Below are 15,730 nucleotides of genomic sequence, written 5' to 3' on the forward strand. Positions count from 1 at the left end.
ATACCTGTATTTATTTTAGTAGTTCATCTGTAATTTATTTTATTTTATTTTTTATTTTTTATTTATATTTTAGAAGATCATTTCTATAACATATATTTAAATGCTATGTGGCTATAAAAAGCTCTTATGCAAATAAAGTGATTTGTTCTCTAAAACTTTTCCATGCTTTTCAATATATTAATTGGTGATACCATTCCACATGAAAACCACTGTAAAAATCATACATAAAAAATTTACAGAATCCAAATAGCTTTGGACAATAATTTTCCTTTGAGTTGTCTGCATTTTAAAATAGCTTTTATTATCATGCTTGATTATAATGGGTTTTAGATTAGCACACTTAACCTGTGATCCTTTTTTTTTTTTAAATACAGTCTTAATGGTAAATTTGTATATTTGCTGAATAGGCTTTAAATCAAAAACCCTTAATATGACTAAACTGGATATTTGAGTGGTTTTCAGAATGTTTTGGTAATATTGTACTTGGGAAAGTTGCTTTCTTTCAGAAAAGGGATCCCACAATATTATCTCCTACATACATTTTAATATGAAAATACTTCATTATTTTGAATACAAATAATTGACAAGGTACACGTCCTCTGGGAACAACCTAGTTCAAGTGGCAAATCTGTTTTGTCAAACAATAGACACCCTTCAGGAGAGAGCAAGCCATCTCTATGGTAATAGGACTAACAGTAGCCTATTGATTGAGTGGAAGAAGACATTATACAATGTCAGCTGGCTTGTTACAATTTCATTTGTTGTATGACCTGAACTTAACCTTTAAAACCTTTCTTCTGTGAATATAAACCCAACAGCAGGACACAGTTCCTGTGCAGCCATTACAGTGACAGCTTTTTTTCCAGCCCAGCGTCCGGTAAACGTGTTCCTTTACAGGTTGCCTCCTTTATCAGAATTTGTTGAGGAGACATTTGACTACTTTATTCATCGACAGGCCAAATCATCATTCCATTTTGTTGTGGAATATTGGAGGGTTTTGATCCAGGAAACAGTTTTATTCTTTCTCTCCCCCCATCACTTCAGAGAACATTACTGTACACGTAGGATTAGCGCTGACTGGTGTGCAGTAAATTAATTCTTTTAACAGGTTTAGGTTTTTTTCAGGTAATTGTTCACATGGCATTCACTATATTTAGCTCTTGGGGTGGACATAAAGACCTTCTGTACCTTTTAAACAAAGATTGTATTTTAAAAGCAAATTTCTGTTTAAATGTGTTGATGTAAAAAGCTCCATTTTTTTCAGTAAACATGACTTAGATTGAAAGAACAGTTTATTCGTTGTTTCCAATTACTATGTAATTTTTGCTTTCCTTGCATCTTTCTCTTGCTTTTAAGAGCCGTAAGATGTCATTCACACTGCATTTTTTTGTCAGTCTTTCCTAATGGTTGACAAGAACTCATGTATATTCGCTTCGCCCTAATGTAGAAAGCATGGGAGTAAAAGAGCACTTTGAAAGCTGTATGCGTCACTATACTTTATTGAATTAAAAATAGTAAGATTGTGGCAGTTGTTTCTGTATGTATTTATGTATTGTCCCCCTCAGGGGTATTTTTCAGCATTCACTATGTGAAGGGAGTTTAATACATTTCATTTCTATGAAACAGTATTCATTTTATTAATGTGTACATCTGTGTTTTTAAGACTACATAACACAGGGATTTGTAGGAACTGGGATTTTCTCTTTCAAGGCCATTGAAGTAAATGATTTTTAAGTTTTGATGGTACGATATCTAAAGTGTCACCTTTAAAATTCGCAAATCCTATTAATACAGAATTTAAAAAGTTACAGCTCAGGTACGTCACTAATATGAACGGGATTTAGCATTGCTTAGTACTTGAATTTCAAACTTATTTTCTAAGCAACCTCAAACTAGGTCCTATATACTTAATAAGGAAGGAGCCCTGAAATCACTGTCTCGCAACATCAACATGCTTACATTTCTTATGCTCTGGTATCACTAAAAGAGAATGGAGTATGTTGATAGCATTGTATAAAAATTCTTTCCCTCAGGTAAGATTTCAATTGCTTATGATCTCAGATGAGGGCATATCTTGTATCGTGTATTTTAGTAGGGTCCAGGGCAGGAAATCTACTCTCAATAGGCTTGAGAGTCAGCATATCCTTTCCAAACTATTGTGGGCCAAATGGAAGTATGGAAGAATTCATTCAACAGTGTTTGTTGAGGACTCTTGTGAATCGAAAGTAAAACTATTTTAGTTTTTATAATCAAAATTCAGTGTTTACTTAAAGAAATTAAGACAAAGTCACTAACCATTGAATAAACAGTTTTGCAAATATTTTTTTCTAGAAGGTACTGTCTTAGGAAACTTGCATTAAAAAACTTTCTAACACCGTTAACATTGTACAGTAAGAAATCAGATCTCTTCATGTCAACCAGGTTACCTAGAATATATGAATATTAACGATAATTGAAGGTATAGTGAAACCGTGCCTGCTCACTACAAAGAACCGACAACCAATTTCAGTGATATTTAAATATCTTCTGGCAGATCCTTTTGTGCCAGTATTTTATTTTTTGTAAGTGATGCAATTCTAAACGTTATGCTGCTGCTAAAAATTAATTTGATTAAACTTTTGGAGGAGGAATACTTGATTCAGAGCACTGTGTCTGCGATTCTTATAGCTCCAGCTAAGATTCCATTCAATAAAGAATAGGAAATTAAAATGCCATACCTTAGAAAATGTAGAATCTCCTGCTTAAGGGACATTTGGATTTTCCAGCTCAAAGAGTATTTTAGATTATTGCCATAGAGAAGAATGTCAAGCTCTTCCTAATTTCAGAGGTAACTATGCAGAAGTAACAAATAGTCACCAAGTTTTTGTAGTTGAAGAAGAATGGAAAGTACTGGAGCATTAATTTCCATTCAGGAGAATATCTGTCTTGATCCCTGGTTAATTGATCATATATTTCTCTCATACTTGTATAAAAATTGCATTGACTCAGACTGGTTAAGCATATTAAGAGCTTGGTTCATTTGCATTTTCTTCTAAGTAGAGGGACATATTAGGCTCAAATAGCAGCACTTCATTTTGAAGGGGAAAAAAGCAGGGCAAAAACTCTTTTTTAAGACTGTAGAGTCTTTTCTGACAGCTAGTCAGAGTTAGAATTAGTTCAAGGAAATGTTAATAATGCACTGCCTGGCCTAATCCCTTTGATATCACCAGGTATCCTCCTGTTCATGGGTTAATTGCTTTAAAAGCGAAGGCAATATTCTGAGCGGTGGGCCGCTTCACCTTTTCACAGCTGTTACCATTGAGTGACAACTAAATCCCATGTGTAAGATGAGGAAGAGCTCAATCTCCAATTGGGAGAAAATTTATGTAAACCACAATCCCTTCAGAATGTGCGGAAGTCATAGACTTTCTTGATTTACTCTGCTTTTCCCAGAAAGCTCTATTGTTCACTTTCCTAAGTCCCATCAACCCTTTGTAGCAGAATATCACAGAGGCAGCAGATAGCTTGAAATATATAAATGCTATCATAGCTCTGATTAATAGCAGTGCTTATGAGTCAAGTCTGATAACAGTGCAGCTCTCCACTCAATTTCAGATACTGCTAATGGAATCTGTCTTCTCCAATTGTAATATGAGAAGGCCTAATTTGCCATGGAGCTTGGAGCTGTCACCAGTAGGGGATTGTGGGGTCAGATGGGAGCTGCCAGGTTTTTGCCCTGCAGCTTGTATCTCTCACTTTGAATAGAGCAGCCCCCTGCCTGCCAGTTAGCTGATAGGCCGCTGTGGGGTTTATGCCACTATATACAATAGGAAAGGGCTACATAGGCTGACTTTATAATTGTGAAGCTAGCTCATATTTCCACAGCTACTGTGCTGCATAATTTCTAATAAGTGGTTTTAACAAATGTCAGATTATGAAAAGTTTCCTCAATTACAAAAACTTATAAAACATTCAAATTGCTAAATCTGTTTCCTGCCGAGATTTTGCCACTGGAACTAGTCATCAGTCATTACGGCTGTAATAATAAATGCATGTATTTCTTAAAATTACAAATAAAATTCTAGACCGTAACTCCCATAGATGTGCTACTTTTCAAAGCCATAAAAACAGAAAGCGGTCTTCAGGAATTGAAGTATTAAGATATGCTTTCATAACTTTGCATGATAAGACTACTTAATATTAAATATCTATTGTTTATTGAGTTGGTTAGTGTTGCTGATGAAAACAGTTTCATACCCTCATTCGGCTGATTTTAGTTATTTGGATCTTTTAAGTTTACCTCCCATACGTTTAGTATCTTAATGTTTCAAAATGTATGCAGCATCTTCTAAGTTTTGAGTGAAAAGGGACTTAGTGTGATGACAAGCCAAGGCCAGGGCCTTTGAGAACAATATGCTGGAATGTACTTTTTAACCATTCAGGTTTGCTGTTGAATACAAAATAACACTGTCAAGCTTGAGTCACAAGGTAATTTGAGGTCTTCTGTGTCTTTAAACATTTCGAACAAAATATGAAAATTTGTAATTTGGGAGTTATTTTAAACCAGGCTGTGCTTTCAGAAGAAATTGGCTCCCATTGTGCAAGTTATTTGGCATACCATGAGAACTTAGTAAAAAAAGTAAGGTGTATGATGTTGATTCTTAGAAAGCCCAGGGTTTTTTCTTTTGGATAATTAGGTAGAAGCTGATGAGATATAATAAAAGGAGTTGTTCTAAACCTTGAGTAACTTTATTATTTATTGGTTAATGCATAAATCTGAATTTTAATGGGAATTGTGTGATTTTATCTTATTTTCGGAAGCTATTCATAATCTTACTCCCTCCGTGTCAGTTGTGGGTTTTTTTTTTTTTTTTGAAGACTACAGTTTTTTTTTTTTTTTTCCCAGTGTTATTTAGTGGTTTAAAATCAGGAATAATACTTTGTACTTTTCCTTTTAGTGTACTGGTAGTTGGTATTTATGTAGCTGAAACTTCAGACCGGAACCAGTTTTCCTTTTGATTGAATCTCGTGAAATAGAACACACCTTGGGAGAATTTTATCTGGAGTGGAAGTAAATTTTTATAAAATGTGGGAAAAGGGATTATTTGCAAGTTTATTAAAGGTGGAAGTGTTCTACATTTTTTTAGGTGCAGTGGTGGCAGCTTCCAAGATGTAACTTTAATATACCATGCCCTAAATGATTGACTTATGTTGATTAGGTCCAAGCTTTAAAATGAACAGGAAAGTTTAGGTTCTACTGTTTTCTAAATGGCTACTGGCTATAATTTGCCCACAGAGTATCTGGAACATATTAGATGCTTAATGCGTATTTGCTGCCACTGGGTTGAGTGAACTGCCATGGAAAGAGAGGCTTGGCAGTAGCTAGCTTCCCAGTTTGACCTTTTTCCAGGTACACAGAAGAGATAAATATATGGGTGTTGATTATGTGATTGAGCCAGAAGGTAACATTTATATATTTTCATGAACAAGACCCAGAAAGATAAGAACTCCGGTAGGATGGGGGTGGTAGATTTGCTGTTGTGTCCTGCTTTACCTTACTTCCTCCCCGTAATCCATTACATTTTTTTTAGTCATCAATATGAGTTGACACTAATAGTAATTTATTTAATAATCAGTCTCAGAGGCTGCATTGTGGCCTGCTTACTCAATCCTACTGCCTTCAAGCAGGAGTTTGCAGCGTAGAAGGAGGGCGGTGTACCCTCCATGTTGGGTCCTTTGCATGCAAGTAACACTGAAGACAAATACATTCGTGAATTTTATGAGGCACGTCAAATGTGTGTTCTGAAAGAATTTCAGGTTTCTGTTATTTGCCTTTTGATTGAGGGTTAGACAAACATGTGACTACACATGAAAATCGAATACCACGTAGTGGAAAGAAAAATATACCTTATCATCAATAGCAAACCTGTGTCAGTGGTACAAATTGTAACCTCCTGATTTATCCATTGTGTCAACAGATGAAGAGTATTCCATCAGTGAGAAAACTCCTGCACAATCAGTCCCTTTCCTAGGAATCTTATCTAGGTTTCATGGATTTTGTGGACCAAAAAGAAGGCAGTTATGTATTAACCATAGAATTCTGAGCTTCACATTCTTTAGGATGATCTTAATCCTTACCCCATATTCCTTACCTCAGTGGAGAATTTTTGTTATTTGCGTTATCTGGGTGAAATTTTAAATACTTTACCACCCTTCCCATGCTGTCTGTCATACTCTTGGTGTATCTTTCTCTGTTGACTAACCACTGTGCTTTACTAGAATGTGAACTACATGATGTTAGTGTTAACCCAAGCAAAAAGCAATTAGGAAGATTTACTTACTGCAGATATACTGGAAAATATATTTTACGTGTCACATAAAAATATTTTTATTTACATAAAACATACTTCAATGATTTTTAGATTATTTGATGTTATGAATCATCTGTATCGTTGCTTTACGCCGTTAGTATGAGCCCTTAAATTCAGCATACCTCTCTCACAGTGTGAAAACTTGAGTTTGATTGTTAGTACGCAGATATAACTATCTTTTACAATATAGTGGTTGTGTTATTAAAATGATCGCAGTAATGGTGGTGTAAGTATGCGATCATTTCTTCATATAGCCTCATGAGATATTATCTTCTATAAGTCAGGTTAGATTCTGTTTTTTTTTTAAGATTTTATTTATTTATTTGAGAGAGTGAGAGAGACAGAGACAGAGATAGCGACAGAGGGCACGAGTGGGGAGGAGAGGGAGAAGCAGGTTCCCCGCTGAGCAGAGAGCGTGATGCGGGGCTCGATCCCAGGACCCCGGGATCACGACCTGAGGCAAAGGCAGACAGATGCTTAACCAGCTGAGCCATCCAGGTGTCCCTAGGTTAGATTCTAAACATATGTATTTCAGTCAAAGAAATGTCTTTTTTGATCTCCTATGAGGCTGTATGAGAATCAAATTAAGAATGGAAAACATTTTTTCTCATATTGTATCTAATTCATCATAAGTTGTCCTTAAGTTAAAATGGAAAATAGTTGAGACTATTTTGCCATTTATTCTTGAGTTCTGGTGAAAAGACTTCTTATTTTTGTTCATAACCTCATTTGAATTTCTCTTCTCTTTTTTGTTGAAGTAGTTTCATCAGTGTCAGTAGAAAAATGTGTATCTTTTAATTTAGTGAGCTCATTTTAAGATGCCACTTTAGCACGTTAAGTGTAGATAAAAATTAAATTCACTAACTCCTTAGTTGCTTTGTAAAAAATAATAAGCATGTTTATTCAAAAGAATACAATGAAAATGAAAAGTAGGACTCTTGGATTGCCAAGTAAAAACACAATGGTGTTTTTGATTATGTCATTTTCATTTGGAAAAAAAATCAGACTGAGTCTATGGGTAGATGACAATTGTTTTGCCTTATTTTGGAGCTACTTATATTTATAGTCCATCTGTATATCTGACTTTCTGGATGATGCCGAACAGCTCATTTTGTGGGCTCAGAACAACCATTTCGTTTAAAACTCATGCTTAAGGAATAATGTCAGATTGGGCATTCCTTCCATATGTTTTTAAAAGAAAGATTACTTAGCCAGAAATTTGGATTACCAATTCACTTAACAGTAGTGCATTCAGTAAAGTATATAAATAGTGTTTCCTTCTACTTACATAATTTAACTCTGCATCCCCTCACCCCCCGAAATTATAAATATCTGTTATAGCCTTTTCAGGAAAAAAAAAAAAATTGTGGAGCATGTGTTGTTCTGGTTAGAATCACTCCCCAAAAGAGATTACAACTAACTTGTCTAATCATTCACTCTGGAACACCCTTCATTGAGAGGGATATTTGGCCAGTCTCATAAAATAACAAAGACCCCAGCAATCAGAATAGATGATGGACTCATTGGAGGCTCTAGATATTCTGTGGATTCATACAAAAACACTTTCTTAAAGATACACATAAACAGATAATAAAAGGAGTTGTTCAGTCATCTTGTTTGCTTAACATGTTTAAAAATTAGATTTGCCTTCAGACGTATTTGTGATTTTTACAATATCACTTAGGTAAATCTTCTGAACATTTAATGTCTTCTATCTCAGACTTGCAGTGACTTATTGATATGGGTGGCTCATTGATATTTGGCTCAGTAAGACATAAGAGGAAAAATTTGAGGTGTTTTGTTTGAAATTTCAGAAAAACATGAGAAAATGTAAGGGACTTTATTTACATGTCAGTATGCGAAAGGCAATATGAGTAACTATAAACCTGTATTTTCTCATTTCCTTTGAAATATGTATTTTATAGACAAGGAATAAAGTAATATAAAATTATTTTAAATAAATTATGATTTCTATACTCTTGCCAAAAGAATATTTAAACACTTGAATTAAAGTACGGGGTGGAGAGGTGCCTGGGTGGCAAAGTTGGTTAAGCCTCCAACTCTTGGTGGCTCAGATCCTGATCACTGTGGTGTGCTTGAGACTCTCCCTCTCCTTCTGCCCCCTCTCCTGCACTCTCTCTCTTTCTCTTTCTCTCAAATCTTAAAAAAAAAAAAAAAAGTACGGGGTAGAAAAATGATTATTCCTTAGTTTCTGTAAGATATATCTATATGGACATCACTTTATTTTTAAAAAATCAATGTAACAAAAATTAATGTAATAAAAATTAATATAACAAAATCTAAACAAATCCTTTAATTTTTCCCTCAATTTCATTGGTTACTAAGACACCATTTTTATAATAGTAAAGTACAGCAACAATAAAGGACATGGTTCTTAAAATTTATCCCAATACCAAACCATCTTTTCTTTCAATTTTTTGCAATTAAAAAAATAAAGAATAAATTCTAAATAATGGCATAAGTAACTTTATAATAAAGCATTATTTGGAAATACTTGGACTTGGATCAGATAATTAGAAACCTTTGTTATTTGAAAAGCATTAAAAACTAAAGTTAAAGTATGCCTGAAATATATAAGTGGAAAAACAGTTAATTTTCAAAAATATCAAAAGGCTCTTGTAGGGACACACACACATATGTATGTGAAGTGAAATAGACTTATTTTTTAAATGCATGAATATGCTGAAATGGCTATATCAGTAGTCCAAAAATAATTCTGTTGGCTTTGTAATTCATTATTTAGAGGATTTTAAGTTCCCTAAATCTGATTTCCTTATTGTGTTTAGATTAGGTTATAGTTAAAAATTTCTCTTCCTCAGGTTTGCAAAGTTTTAGAAATATAGAAAAACCTGTTTATTCAATACCCATTTAATACATTTAATAGAGTCTAGAGAAGGGGCAAACACCCTGGTCTTAGTGAAAATACTTTAGGAAAAACTTCTTGTGGGGTGCCGGAGTGGCTCAGTTGGTTAAGCGGCTGCCTTCAGCTCAGGTCATGATCCCGGAGAACCTCGAGTCCCACGTCGGCTCCTTGCTCAGCAAGGAGTCTGCTTCTCCCCCAGCTCATGCAAACGGGCGCTCTCCCTCTCTCTCTCTCATAAATAAATAAAATCTTAAAAAAAAAAAAAAAACTTGTTGGAAAGGTATGCCTATGCTGAGTTGGAAATACCAACTCAGTGGGAGTCACCCCCATAAAGGCAAAACAGTATACCTCATCTGCAAAAAAAATGCTGCGATGGAGGAGAGACAGCTTGTAAGTGCAGGAACTTACAGCTCATTTAGTGTTGCTAGAACACAAACTATGAGATGGGTTATATCAAAAAATGAAGCTGCAGGTAGGCTGAGACCAGATCATAAAAGGTCTTGTCTGTTGTAATGAGGAGCTTGTAATAGGCTTTTTTTTTTTTTAAGATTTTATTTATTTGAGAGAAAAAGTATGTGTATGCAGGGGAGGGAGAGGGTGAGAGAATCTGAAGCAGACTCCACCCTGAGCACAGAGCCCAACATGGGGCTTGATCTTACCACCGCAAGATCATGACCTGAGCCAAAACCAAGAGTCAGAAGCTTAACCAATTGATCACCCAGGCGTCCCTGTATTATGTTTTATAATCAAAGAGGAGTCATGGGGTTGAAGGCAGAAAAGTACAAGATCTTCACTCTGGTGGCAATGGTGGGCCTAGGGCTGGAGGCAGACCACATACAAAGCTGTTGAACTCTGAGGTAGGGCAGTGGCAGTATGGATGGAGAGGAGGATGAGTTTTTAAAATGTTTATGAAGTAAAATTGGCAGGATGTGGTATGTTCGACAGGGAGAGGGGCCAGGAGCTCTGATGATGATTCTTAGGTTTCTTGGGTAATTAAACTCGGTAGATAATGACAATCACTAAGACAGAATACAGGAACAGGAATCATTTAAGGAAGAGGATGAGAAATTAATTTTGCATGTGTTGATACTAAGGTTCAGTGGGACGCCAAGAGTTGGAGTGGCTTTGTGGTGAGGCATAGAACAGTCAGTTGGAGATCTGTCCATTTGAGACTAAGGGGGAGGTCGCGCTAGAGACAGATTCGGTTACTTCAGTTTGTGGTTGGCAGCTGACATCAGGATAGTGGATAAGGCCACCCAGGTGGAGTATGTAAGAGTGAGAAGAATTGCGTGAGAATGAAATCTTGGAAACACCAGCTTTAAAGAAGATGATGGAAGAAGAGGAGCCATTCAGAGAAAACAGAAGGAAGATCCAGAACCACAGAAGGAACACCGGAGGGATGTGGAGCCAGGCTCAACTCAGTAGAGTGTGCTTGGGGCTGGGATCAATCCAGCAGAGAGGTCCAGAGAGCCTATTGTATTTAGCAGTTAGATGGCAATTGGGTGCTATTTGAATAGAATGCTCGGGTGACAATGGAGCATAGAGGCTACAGATGTGGACAGCAGGAAGCTAATACTGAGCCTTGCCATGATCGTGAACTGTCTTCGTGAAGTCATCTTTGAATTCAGCTGCTCTTTAGTCATTTATCTCTGTCTCATTAGGGTGAAATGAAGCAAGCTCAGATAATGTAATATGCCTTGCACAATATAATGAGACTGCCTATCTACAGAGTCAGTGAATGAATTGAAGACCTCCAGAGTCTTCAGAAAGTCCTCATGGCTTGGGGTACCTGGGTGGCTCAGTCGGTTAAGCAGCTGACTTTGGCTCAGGTTGGGATCCCAGGGTCTTGGGATCGAGCCCCATATCGGGCTCCTCGTTCAGCAGGGAGTTTGCTTCTTCCTCTCCTTTTGCTCCTCCCCTCTGCTCGTTCTCTGTCTCTCTCTCTCTCTCAAATAAATAAAATCTTAAAAAAAAGGAAAAAAGAAAGAAAGTCCTCATGCTTACCACTGCTGACATCATCCTTTGCTTGTCAGCAGATCACAGACTTAGCTCACAGTGTGCTGATGTGGGCCCTCACCTCTCCTTGTTAGTTTGCATATGGTGCCGTGGCCCTGGGCTGCACACCTGTCTTCCTACAGAGCATTCAGCCTGCAGACTTATTAGCGTATGCTGTACTGCTTGACTTTTAGGACAAATACTTAGTTTTAATGAAAATCTTATGATTTTGAAAACAGCTTTATTAAACCCTTTTCCATCACAGGCTGCCCTCAACAACAGAGTCCAGTCTTGTTTAACTGGCCTGTTCCTTCCTTTAATGGTTCCAGTCCCCTTCCCCAACCCACTTTGCACTACCTGGCATGACTTTAGCTTTCAGTTCACTCATTTCCTTGATGCTTCTACCCTTGTCTTCCATTTGACTGAGACCTAGAACGCTTTGCTCATCCTCTTTATTGCCTTCATCAGCCCCCTGCTGCTTTGCTTTCTTCCCTATCCAATCTAGGCCCCATGGCTTATTACAAACTCCCTTCCCTCTTGTCCTTCTGTCCTACCTGCGTAGTAAAGCCGCTAACCCTGGCTCTCTCCAGTCTTTCCAGGCCAGCTTAGGCTGCTTCAGACCTTTCCACAGCCATGCTGACAGATCCTGCCACTCCATATCCACGGTCTCTGCAGCCTCAGCTGAACAGTACTGCTACCTACAAATCCTTGTATGTATCCTTCAACTTGCGGAGTTTTTCTACAACAGATGTTTTGCATTTTCTCTGTTTTTCTTAGTCTACCAGTTGATACATGTTACATGGTCAGTAAATGTTAATTGATTCTGAATCTTAGCATAAAGCAAACTTAAAGGCAGTATGTTAAAATACGTGTGTTTCGGGCGCCTGGGTGGCTCAGTTGGTTAAGCGACTGCCTTCGGCTCAGGTCATGATCCTGGAGTCCCAGGATCGAGTCCCGCATCGGGCTCCCTGCTCGGCAGGGAGTCTGCTTCTCCCTCTGACCCTCCTCCCTCTCATGCTCTCTCTCTCTCATTGTCTCTCTCACAAATAAATAAAAAAAAAAAATCTTAAAAAAAAAAAAAAATACGTGTGTTTCAATGGACATTCATAGTTGAGTAAAGGCTGCTGAAATCAATGAAATTCATACAGGCTTAGCTTATGTACAGCACTACGTAAACCCCAAACTGAATAGTAAAATGATGAGGTCTCCAAAAAGTTTTCTATTCTACATATCCTATATATGGATGCACACATAACTTTTGTTCTTAGACATACTGCCCTCTCTTCTGTTTTTCACAAAGCTATGACCTCTTCAGCATTTATTTTCAGAATTTGCTCACACAGTTTGCCTTGAAACCTTAATAAGAATAACAAAAAGGGAAGGCAGTGTGTTTCAATCAGGGCTCTTGGGTGCAAGCAATGGACTCTGGCAGTGTTTAGCAGGAAAGAAATGTATTAAAAGGAAGTTGAGAAGAACTCTACAATAATACAGAGCACAACCTAATTTTTAAATGGGCAATGGATCTGAATAAACTTCTTCAAGGAAGACCTACAAATAGCCAATAAACACTTGAAAAGATGCTCGATATCATTAGCCACAAACAATATGTGTGTATTGTTTTGTTTTTAACCATTTAAGAGTAAGCTACATAGATGCTATCCTTCTACCCTTAAATGCTTCAAGGTATGTTTCTTAAAAACAAGCACACTCTCTTACATATCCACAGTGCAGTTCTCAAAGTCAGGAAATTATCACTGATACAACATTGTTATCTATGGAGGTGATTCAGATTTTGCCAGTTGTTCCAATAATATCCTATTTGGCAGAAGGAAATTCGAGATCATGAATTTTATTCTATTATATCCCTTTAGCCTCTTTCATATGGACTCGTGGTCTTGTGCTTTTTGTTTTTGTCTTTCAAGACCTTGACATTTTCTTTGATCTATATCAGCCAGTTACTTTGTAGAATGTTCTTCAATTTGAGTTTGTGGGTTCAGGTAATACATTTTGGCAAGAATACTGTAGAAATGATGCTCTGTTCTTTTCATTGGAATAGATCAGAAAGCATATGAGGTTTGTCCCATTACTGGGCTTTATCTTTGATCATGTGGTTAAGATTGTGTTGGCCGGGTTTGCCCCTGTAAAGTTACCATTTTTCCCTCTGTAATTACTCTGTTTATAGGGAGATATCTTTAGACTACGTACATATTTCTGTAAAACTTTTACTCACTAATTTTGGTATCCATTATTATGATGATATTGGCTGCCAAACTCCATCATTTCTTCTACAGTTATTGTTGACTTTCTGTGGATTTTCTCTTCCCCTATTTATTTATATCACTATAGATTCATAGATTATTTATTCATTGGGTAATAATCTATTACTGTAATTATTGATGTTCACATTATCCCTGATTTGACCCCTTTAAGCTGGCTCCTTGTCCTTTTGTCATATCCTCTTTTGAATCCTTCCTTATTTTCTGGTACAAGATATTTCAGATTCATTTTGTACTTGACCTGCCCCAGACCTGGAATCGGCCATTTTTCCAAGGAAGCTTATTTATTTATTTATTTATTTATTTATTTATTTATTTATTTAATTGACAGAGGGAGAGAGAGAGATAGCGAGAGAGGGAACACAAGGAGGGGGAGTGGGGGAGGGAGAAGCAGGCTTCCCGCTGAGCAGAGAGCCCGATGCGGGGCGCTATCCCAGGACCCTGGGATCATGAAACTGAGCCGAAGGCAGTCGCTTAACCAACTGAGCCACCCAGGCACCCCTCTAATTTATGTTTTAAGTAGAGGAAGGAATCTTGTATCTTATGCTGACTTTCCAAAGTAATATTGACAGACAAAACATAGAAATTCCTTTAAAAATGTTACCCATTATTTAAGATTAATTCATTCTCATTCACAAAGTTTCCTTTCTGTGCTTCGGGCGAACGACTTCCAATATAAATGAAGCTTAACTCCAGTTCACATTTCAAAAACAAAGTCAAAGTAATTATTAGAGGCAACTACATGCTATACATGTTCCAAGATGAGCTAGAACCTGGGAATTGACGAGAAATTTGAGAAAAGAGTAGAGTTTGAATAAGTAGAAGGAATCCAAGAACACATTGGGTTCATGGGTATAGCATGAGCAAAGGTATGGTGCTGGGAATGGGCATGTCTTATCAGGGAATTTTGGGGAGCCTAACTGGTTGGTGTAGATGATAATGTTGGTGATTAGTGGCTAGGTACCGTTTATTAGGAGCTTCAGTTCCAGCCTGGCTCACTTAGAATATTTCCTACAGGCAGTGAAGAGTCCTTAAAGTGGGGGGCTAGGTATTCATAAAGAGTATGTTTTCAGAAGTTTAATGTGATGTTATATTGCAGAATGGTTTGGAAAACAGAAGACCACTTAGGAAGCTTAATTGAGTCTAAGGTAGTAGGAATACAAGTAGAAAGGAATTTGGAAAGTAATTTAGAGGGAAGAAAAGCCCTCAATGTGATGAATCAGGGTCACTGGGAGAACGGGGAACTCTGAAAGAAATAGGAAACTGATGATTTTTATAAGGGAAAGAAAACAAATATATTGCAAAGAGGAACTCCAAAAGAAGTTCGGTGATATCAAAATTTTATTTTAACTTTTTTTTTCTGTGATGCTTGATTAAAAGCCATAGAATGACTCCACAGCTTTTTATCCAAAACAATATAGTTTAGTTTAACAGTGATGATTTAGGGCCATATACTATCATTAACTATTAGACACGGTAATGCTTGCTGAATCATAACACTTGTTAGAGATATTTGGTAATAGCTTTTTCATAATTTTAGATTTATGGGGAAATAGGAAGTTGTTTTGCTTTGATATGCTCTGTCCACCACATTACTAGTCTCAGATCAAATCTCGGAATTGAGATCCAGATTCCTGATTGATTTGAAATGTCTGGCTCTCCTTGGCGTTGGGGTTGAGAAATTTGTTTCCAAGTGTGGCGTTTGATTCTTTTTGTGCTATTGAAGTTCACATTCCCGTCCCTCTCTTTAAAGAAATACATTGTTTTCAACTTCAACTTTGTATAAAGAAGGAATCACTAGAAACTAAGAACTCAGTTTTCAAGATCTTAAAATCACCAGGTATCGTGACAAAGACATGTTTGCCATATGTTGGGAGATAAACTGGTGTGATCGTGTGGAAAGTGCCTAGGCCCAAACATTCCACGAGAAGTGAGAATGAGTGTTCCTGAACAGATATTTTGCCATTTCATTAATTCTTACAATTCAACATATTTCCGTCTCAACCAGACCATCATTCCGATTTGTGGATAGAGCAAGAGAAGTGATACAGGTTTGTAATCTCTCTAGCTACTGTCTCTTCAGGCTTTCTGAATTGGCTTGAATCCTAGAGGTTCCATCTGAGAACTAAACCTCATTCAGCCCATAGGAGACTGAGGAGGTTTGTTCCTTTGTTTGTTAATAAGTTAACATATGGACTTCCTAATTAAAATCTGTTGGAAGAAAT

General features: G+C 36.9%; 1 protein-coding gene across 5 annotated transcripts in view; it reads left to right on the plus strand.

Annotated features, from left to right (window-relative positions):
- The window catches only part of TMEM260 (transmembrane protein 260), an 82,349-nt gene that overhangs the window by 7,603 nt on the left and 59,016 nt on the right, over window positions 1–15,730 (plus strand). The gene's annotated exons all lie outside the window — the stretch shown is intronic.

The sequence above is a fragment of the Halichoerus grypus genome, chromosome 8, assembly GCF_964656455.1.
Source record: "Halichoerus grypus chromosome 8, mHalGry1.hap1.1, whole genome shotgun sequence".
Taxonomy (NCBI): domain Eukaryota; kingdom Metazoa; phylum Chordata; class Mammalia; order Carnivora; family Phocidae; genus Halichoerus; species Halichoerus grypus.